The sequence below is a fragment of the Dipodomys spectabilis genome, unplaced genomic scaffold, assembly GCF_019054845.1.
Source record: "Dipodomys spectabilis isolate Male_0828 unplaced genomic scaffold, ASM1905484v1 ptg000592l, whole genome shotgun sequence".
NCBI lineage: Eukaryota > Metazoa > Chordata > Mammalia > Rodentia > Heteromyidae > Dipodomys > Dipodomys spectabilis.
The window spans coordinates 558,364-567,897 of record NW_024871269.1 but is presented as its reverse complement, the minus strand read 5'-3'; positions in this window follow the sequence as shown (position 1 = coordinate 567,897).

The following is a 9,534-nucleotide window of genomic DNA, read 5'->3' as shown; positions in this document are numbered from 1 at the left end:
AACACTCCCTCTTTTCAGATGCTATGATCTTTTATTTAAAGAATTCCATTGATTCCACTCCCAAATTATTCAAGCTTATTCAAAACTTGGACAAAGTAACAGGGTATAAATTTAACCCTCAAAAATTAATGGCTTTTCGGTATGCAAAGAATGAGAAAAGTGTGGCTCAAATCAGGATAGCAACTCCATTCTTAATAGCGCCACAAAAAATAAAATACCTAAGAATTAACTTAAACAAGAAGTGAAAGACCTCTATGATGAAAACTTTAAAAGCCTGAAAAAGGAAATCAAAACAGAACATAGAAAGTGGCAAAAACTCCCATGCTCCTGGATTGGAGGAATCAACATCATGAAAATGGCAATATTTCCCAAGCTATGTACAAATTTAATGCAATATCTATCAATATCCCAAATTCATTCTTCAAGGAATAGAAGAGACAATCCAAAAATTCATATAGAACAATAAAAGACCCTGGATAGCATAAAAGATCATTAACAGAAAGAAAAGTGCTGGAGGAATATCAATACTAAATTTCAACCTCTACTACAACACCATAGCAATCAAAAAAACTTGGTAATGGCACAAGAATAGACCTCAGAACCAATAGAATAGAATTGAACCTACAGATATATAGCCATCTAATCTTCGATAAGGATGCTAAATAATTAGAATGGAAGAAAGACAGCCTCTTCAGTAAATGTTGCTGGCAAAATTGATTAATCACTTGTTGAAAACTAAAGCTAGATCCTTATATTTCACCCTGCAAAAGAATCAACTCCAAATGGATCAAAGACCTCCGAGTCAAAGCAGACACAAAACATTACAGGATGGAATAGGAGAAACCCTAGGTCTCCTTGATTCAGGCCGAAATTTTCTTAATAGAGACCCGGAAACACAGGAAATCACAGAAAGGTTGGACAAATGGGATTGCATGAAGTTGCAGAGCTTCTGTATGGCAAAGGACATAGCTAGCAAGATCAATACAAAGCCCACGGATTGGGAGAAGATCTTCACTGGCCATACAACGGACAAGGGTTTCATATCTGAAATGTTCCTGGAACTCAAAAAATTAAATCTCCCAACAACAAATCCTCAAAGAAACAACTGCCCAATAAATAAGTGGGTTAAAGACTTAAAGAGAAACTTCTCTGAAGAAAGAAGGAAGGCCAATAGACACATGAAGAAATGCTCTCTAGCCATAAAAGAAATGCAAATCAAAACAACATTGAGATACCAGCTCACCCCAATTAGAATGGCAAAAATCAAGAACTCTAATAACAACAGGTGCTGGAGGGGATGTGGACAGAAGGGAACTTTACTTCATTGTTGGTGGGAGTGTAAACTTGTTCAACCACTTTAGAAAGCAGTATGGAGGTCCCTCAAAAGACTTCACATAGAGCTCCCCTATGACCCAGCAATCCCACTTTTGGGTATTTACCCAAATGTTTACAAACAAGACCACACTAAAGCTACCAGCACAACTATGTTTATTGCAGCATTATTTACCATAGCTAAGATATGGAACCAACCCAGATGCCCCTCAGTAGATGAATGGATCAAGAAAATGTGATATATATACCCAATGGAATTCTATGCCTCCATCAGAAAGAATGACATTGCCCCATTTGTTAGGAAATGGAAAGGCTTGAAAAAAATTATATTAAGTAAGCGAAGCCCAAAGAAACATAGGTCCCATGGTTTCCCTTATTTGCAATATCTAGTATATGTATGAGTCAAGCAGAAAAGGTCAGATAATGTGATGTTAGGAAAATGAACCCTTAGATATGTATTTTAATGTTTTTTCTTTCATGCATTTGTTTCTAACACATTTATAAGATTATTTCTTTGTTGCTTTGTATGTCCCTCCCCCACAATATAACCCCTGCTTTCACTATATTTGATGTCGTTACAATTTGTGGAGAGAAGGGGAAAAACAAGTCGTTTAAGGGTAACTGTGGACCCGTTACAACAATGAGAAGTACAAGTTTTCATGTCGAAAACGATCTTTACAACTTTGGTGTGGGGGGGAGGATGGGATGGGGGGGTGAGGGGAGGCTGGGAAGGGATGTGAAAGGTAAACAAAGGAAGAGGTTGCAATGCTTGATAAGAAATGTACTCATTATCTTGCCCATGTAATTGTAACCCCTCTGTACAGTATGTTCACAATAAAAAATAAAAATTAAAAAAAAGAAAATACACAATCCATCAATGAATAAGACACAAAATAAAGAGAATGACTACACCAAACGCAAGATGTCACCCACCCATGTTTGGAAATATAGATACTTTGTTTAATTTTGAATTTGTGACTATTTTGACCCCACCAGGACTCCATCTCAGGTCCCAGAAATGACCTACCTCTTTGGTGGCTCATAGGCTGGTGTGCTCACTATGACCCATTCACCAATTGGGCCTGCTAGGCCTTGGGTCTCATTGAGGATGGAAAATGCTATATAAGCAACTCAATAGCCATGGGAATAGGTTGTCATCCATGTATGCACAGTTATATCTGTCAACATATTCAATAAAATGCACAATTCATCCATGAATAAGATAAATAAAAAATGAATAAAAAGTATAACTACACTGAATGCAAGATGCATACCACACCTGTAGGTAGAGGGAGATCCTATGTTTAAAAAATGTGGGCTTGCTATTTTGTTCAGTGCTGGGGCTTCAAATCAGGCCCTGGACCAGGCCTGACATTCTAGTCTTCAAGGATGGTGAGCTTCCCCTTCCCCTTCAGTGCAACAGAGCTATCCAAACCTGAGTTCAAATCCCAGCACTCAGAAAAGATTCATCCTGATGTCAGAAGCCAGTTGTTGTAAACGTTTTCCTCTCCTGTGTAAGTCCTGAGTCTCAACTAGGAAGGGGAATTCATAGGCAGCCCTATAACCATGGGAACAGGTTGTCATCCACGTCAGCACAGTTAAACCTGTCACCTTACTTAGTAAAATACACAATACCCCCATGAGGTAGAGACAAAATAAGGAGAGGAAGTTCACCGAACACAAGATGCTGTACACACATGTATGTCAATATAGATCGTATGTTTAAATTATGAATTCATGACTATAGTGGACCACCCTGGCGATCAATGTCAGATCTTGGGAATGGCCTAGCTCGTTAGTTGCTCACAGGTTAGTGTGTTCACCTTGACTTATTGGCCAATTGACCCTACTAGGCCCTGAGTTAAGATCCCAGCACTACCAACAAGTGAATCGTGGAGTAAGAAGCCAAGTGTGAAATTTGTTTTCCTTTTCTCTGAATATCCTTGGTGATCCTGAGAATCCTGGCAAGATGGAGAACATTTCTATAAATCTAGATGCTCTGTGAAAGGATGTCATCAATGTAATACATGGAAGGGGTTTCATCATAGTACAATCAATGGTAAATAAATGAATAAAACAAAAAATAAAAGAACAACCACACCAAACATGTATGGACTGAATATCTATAGGTAAGTATAAATCCTATCTTAACAATGTATATAAATAGTATGTTTCCAGGGATGGGGCTTGAATTCAGGACTAGTGAACAGGCCTGACTTTCTTATCTTCATCCCCATTGCTGCAGGTTTACCCACATCCTGAGTTCAAATCCAAAGCCTGGAAGAATAAACAGCGTGAATTGCAAGCCAGGGAGCTAAATTTTTTTATTTTACTTTTCTCAATACGGCGCTTGAACTCAGGTCGTGGCAACTCTGCCTCAGCTTTGATCACCGTAGGCTGGGGTACAGCCACTAGATCTACAGCTCCTCCTGGGATCCTAGACCCCCCAGGCCTTGCAGGGAAAGCAATGCACAGAAAAAATACGGTCTTTTTATATTTTCTTCCTTTTCATGGTGACCTTCATGGGTCTGAATGACACTGTTGCAAAGGGTACTTCACCTTGCATTGCTGAAGGCTGCCAGACTATCAGGATTAACAACGGAATGTTGTCAATGTCACGGTTGAATGAATTGATCATGGATGATGCTCTATAAAATTAGACAGCATCATTTCAGGAGGCTGATTGATTTGATTCAATATTTATGAAGCATTGAAAGAATATTATTACTTAAAGGAACACAATAATTTCAGGACACTGATTTCATTAATAGTTTAAGGATGAAAACAATTAATTAATTACATTACATTAATTACATTGAGGCATAATTAATACCGAAGAATTGGTAAGAATGTAGTCTATATAACTGAATAATGTATAGACATCTTTGACACTCTATAAAGATATATATTTATTACCATACTGCCATCTGTATGTCAATCTTTTCTTATTTTGGTAACCCCTGGGGCTTGATCTGAGGTCCTGGGAACACTGTGTCAGCTCAATTTGCCCCAGGATGGCATGCTAACACTCACCCATTCATGAATTGGGCCTTGTAGGCTTGTAGACCTTGAGTTCAGCTGTCAGCACTACCAACAATGAATCGTGGAATAAGAAGATGATGGTGAAACATGTTCTCCTTTTCTGTGAAAGTCATGGGTGTCAGGAATGAAGTGGAATACATATGCAGACCTATATCCTGTGTAATCAATGTAATCAATGTTTTATATTCCATAATAGTCAATAAAATAAATAGTCAACACATGAATAAAACAAAAAAATAAAATAACTATACTGAATGCAATATGGAGTCAACCTATGTATATAAATATAAATCATATATGTAAATTGTACATGAATAGGATGTTTTCTAGTGGTGGGGATCTATTTTAGGCATAAGGAACAGACCTGAATTTCTTGACTTCAAGGAGGCCAGCTTCCCATTCCTACACAGTGCAACAGAGTTACCAAGAACATGAGTTTCAATCCCAGTCCTGGCAGAAAAATGGCACATTTGCAGTATGTGAGGACCAATTCTTATGTATTTTATTATGCCTAAATTTTGTGAATGTGATTGTTTAATTGTTTAATAAAGAATTAACTAAAATTGATCAGTGTCTTATAATTGTGTATAATTTTATCCTAGAATCATTCAAGAACTGCCCATTCAATCATAACATACATCACATTCCGTTGGCATTCATATGGATAAGAATGAGTTCCTTAGGATCTCCTGTAATTTGGAGGTGGCAGGACCAGGATTCCAACTGTGGGCTCCAGCTCCCACCACTTCAACCTGGGGATAGGGTACTCACCGGTCTGTCCAAGAATATTAGCAAGACCAATGATTAGGCAGGCACCAGTGGCTCTCAGCAGTCCTCCTTGATACTTACAAGGCTCTGATGGGAGGATCATGGTCAAAGTCATCTTAGGCAGGAAAGTCCTTGAGACCTCTGTCCAACTTCAGTTCCAACAAAGCCAGAAGCCCTGGGCTCCAGTGTGGAAAGCGAGCCTTGAGCAAAAGCAGCTCACAGACTGTTCCCAGATCCTGAGGTCAAGGTCCGGGTCTGGTAAAAAACAGACATACACAACAATCTTTGCAGCCATCCAGCTAAAGCAGGTCACCCTCTTGTCTCCAACTGAATTGGTCCCTGGGAAAAGGGCTGGGGAAGCTGCTGTCTTCTAGACTCCACCCATGCTGCTTGCATCACAGAATTCCAGCCACACCCCCATCATTTCATGGTTCTTTCTGACCAATGGGATACAAGAATGGTGGCCACGCCCACATTCCATGCTGCCCAGTAGCACCTGGATTCCCTAGGTTAGGTTAGTTTACAACACTACCAGCAGTTGAGGAAGGAAGAGGTGGCTGAATGGTGAGGAAGAGACTCAAGCCACTTTGGATTATAGTAGGAAATTGAGATGCCTACCCACACCACGGCTCCCTCCTCCCTTCCCAAGGTGCAGGATTTCAAACCTCAGGTAATGGTGCTTTGCCAGCCTGCCTAAAGGCCTGACCTGGTCCCTGGCCCTTGTTCTCTGCTCTTGGCCCATCTGTTTTCAATGCCGCTGCCGTTGATTCTTGCTCCACCTGGAACAGCCTCCAGCAGCTTTTCCCAGCAGCACAGGTGATTGGCTGCCCCCAAATCACCACTACCTGGGGTCAGACACCCCTCTCGGGGGCACCATGACCCCCTGCTTGTTTCCTCACCCTGGCTCTGAGGAGTCACCTTTCTGTCTTGGGCATTTCTGAAACAGAGACTCAATATATGCTCTGGTTGGACTGGATTGAGGTCCTCCTATCTGGGACAAGTATGTTCCACCAGACCTGGTCCTCTGTAGTTGGGATGGTTGACATGTGGTGCCATGCTCAGTCATCGATTTAGATGGATTATCCCAAACTTTTAGTCCACAGCAGCCGATTCTTGACCACAGGTGAAGCTCTGGGTAGGGCCACAACCATCAGACCTCATTCTCCTCACAGGACAGTTTTGAGGAAACAAGGGATTTATACAGAGGAAATCTCTGGAGCATGGCTTGGCATGGAGGGAGTGGCCTTTAGAGAAGGTTCTCTGCAGTTCTGTGAGCAAATAACAGGAAGATACCCACAACGGGCTCAGGTGGGGTCAGTTATTAATCATGCAACAGGTGGGGATTTTGAAACAAAACATGGCTCTCTTTCATCATTACCCTATCCCCATGAGGAAGGGGATCCTTCACTGTGTTGAGTTTTGCATCTGGGGAAACCGAGGCACACAGAATTCAGGTGATCTCCTTATGAATTCAGCTTCACAGGAAGCTCGACCTGACTTCACTACCATGCGCCCAAGGACAATGGGTGCTATTCAATCCACTTCTTGTGGTAGGAAGTCCACTTCTTGTCAGTTGTGGGGCTTGAACCCTAGGCATGGGCACTGTTCCTGAGCTCTTCAGCAAAAGACTAGTGCTCTACCACTTGAGCCCACAGCACCACTTCTGGTTTTCTGGTAGTTCTTTGGAAATAAGAGTCTCAGAGTCGTTCCTGCTGGGGATGACTATGAACCATGATCCTCATATCTCAGCCTCCTGTGTAGTTAGGATTAGAGTTCTGAGCCACCGGCACCCGACTTAATTGTAATTCTGACTTTTCTCTCTCTCTTCCACAAAAGCTGGTTGAATGGGTGCTGGAGGAGGGGGCCAGCATCCCCATGTGGCTGGAATCCAAGGTGACCCTCTCATTCTGGAGGTGGGCTATGGATCAGGAGCTGTCTCGCTTAGCCTGTTGAAACAGCTCCCAGAGGTAAGACCCACTGTGCCCTGGCTAGACTGTGTAATTCATTGTCCATCCAGCCTTACTGGACTTATTGTATTGTATTGCTTTCTACATCATTTTCTAGCACCTGGACAAACTTATGATACATAGTTACTGAATGAAAATGTAATACCTTCTTAGAAAGTCATTTAGGGCTCTGGGAATGTGGCTTCATGGTATGGTGATTGCTTAGCATGCATGAAACCCTGGGTTCAATTCCTCAGTAACACATAAAAAAGAAAAACACTGGAAAAAAATGCTGTGCCTCAAGTGGTAGAGTGCCAGCCTCGAGCAAAAAAAAAAAAAAAAAAAAGCTCAGGAATAATCCCCTACCCCTGAGTTTAAACCCCTGGATTGGCAAAACAATAGTAAATGGAAAATAAAGAACCCATACTTGAAATATATAATTGCTCCTTCTGTACTGACACCTGACAATGGCCCTTAATTCATGTACTTTACTTATGTTAGGATATTGTGTTGAAAAGTTTTGTTGATTAAGTCACAGCAATTAATGCCAGGAATGTGCTTAGATGTTAGGTGAAGATTTATTCTGGAAATTCAACGATTACAGGATTTTGAGTCATCACTGCTAATCACAAAGTGAAAATAGTCTGTGTGATTTTGAAATCTTTTTGGTCAGTTTTGGCACCAAAAAGGCAGAGGCTAATTAATAGTTGTGACAGAAAATAAGGAATAACTCCAGATGGAAGGAAAAAATGATAGTAACTAAGTTTACCAGAAACTGGTCTAGAGAATCGTTTTTGTTTATTGAAGAACTAGTTGTCAAGTAGGCTTTTCCTCATTGCCTTTAGCATTCTAAATCTCTTAGTCTAGTTCTTAATCTCTGGGTGATAAATGTATCTCCTTCTATGCTGTTCTTTCATACCTTATCTCATTTGTTTTCTAAAAATCTCATTCTTTCTATATTTCTCTATGAATATTTCCTGATACTAAATACACCTATACAGATGTCACAGGATGCTAATGTAAGGGTCCCATAGCTCATAAGTCATTAATGTAACAAAATGGAAAAGGAGGACATATTTACTGCTACTTCAATTTTTCTGAAATGCTGCTATGTTATCATTTGGTTAAAAATTCCATTCTTTGTCTACACAGTGTCATTCAGTGTACATATATGCAAATATGAGCTGGGTGTTGGTGGTTTACACCTGTAATCCTAGCTACTCAGGAAGTTGAGACTAGAGGATTGTGGTTCAAAGCCAGCCTTGTCAGGAAAGTCCATGAGACCCTAATCTTCAATTAACCACCAAAAACCCAGAAGTGTTGCTGTAGCTAAAGTGGAAGTGCGCTCAACTTGAACTGAAGAGCTGAGGGACAGTGCCCAGGTTCAGAATTCAAGGTGCACAACCAACAAAAAAGTGAAATATGACTTTAAGTTTCCCCCAAAGGAATGACAAGCTCAATAATCTTCCCAAGCAAAAAATCAATTCCAAAATTATTCAGTGCACCTACTTTTGCTGAGTTGTATTATGGATTCTTTACTGGACATATCTAAAAACAAATTGTTTAGGGATCCAGGTGGACCCATTGCAACAATGAGATGTACAAGTCGTTATGTCAAAAAACGAACTTTACAACTTTGGTGTGGGGAGGATGGTGTAGGGGGAGAGGGGGAGTATGGGAAGGGATGGGAAGGAGAAACAAAGAAGAGGCAACAATGCTTGATAAGAAATGTGCTCGTTATAATGCCCGTGTAGTTGTAACTCCTCTGTATGGTATTCTCACAATAAAAAAAAAGAAAAAAATGTCAAATATTAGCTTTACAATAAACATCTAATACTTCTTCTTTGAAAAGAGACATCTATACTGTTGATGTCATTTAGCTTTACTCCTACGTGGAACATGAACTATGAGGCCACTCCCTTTCTAAATCATGTTTGCAACTTTGTAGACAGTAGAATGGAAGCATAATACTGTTTCCAATGCAAATCAGATAAAAGAGCATGGACTTAATTGGAAAAAAGTCCATCCTGAGAGAGCAGGGATTATACTAGCCATGAACTGGTGGATAAGATCACATTTATTTTCTTTCCTTTACTTATATATTTTTTGTTGGTGGTGGTCTTGGCACTTGAACACTGGGCCTGGGAGCTGTCCCTCTGCTATTCAGCTCAAGGCTAATGCTCTATACTTGAGCCACAGTGTCACTTTCAGTTTTCTTGTAGTTAATTGGAAAAAGAGTCTCAGGGACTTTCCTACCCGGGCTGGATTTGAACCCTATCCGAAGATCTCACCACCACCCAGCTTAGGATCACGTTTCTTTTTTTTTATTTTAATTTTTATTTTTTGTGAACATACTGTACAGAGGGGTTACAATTACATGGGCAAGATAATGCATACATGTCTTATCAAGCATTGCAGCATCCTCCTTTGCTTACCCTTCACATCC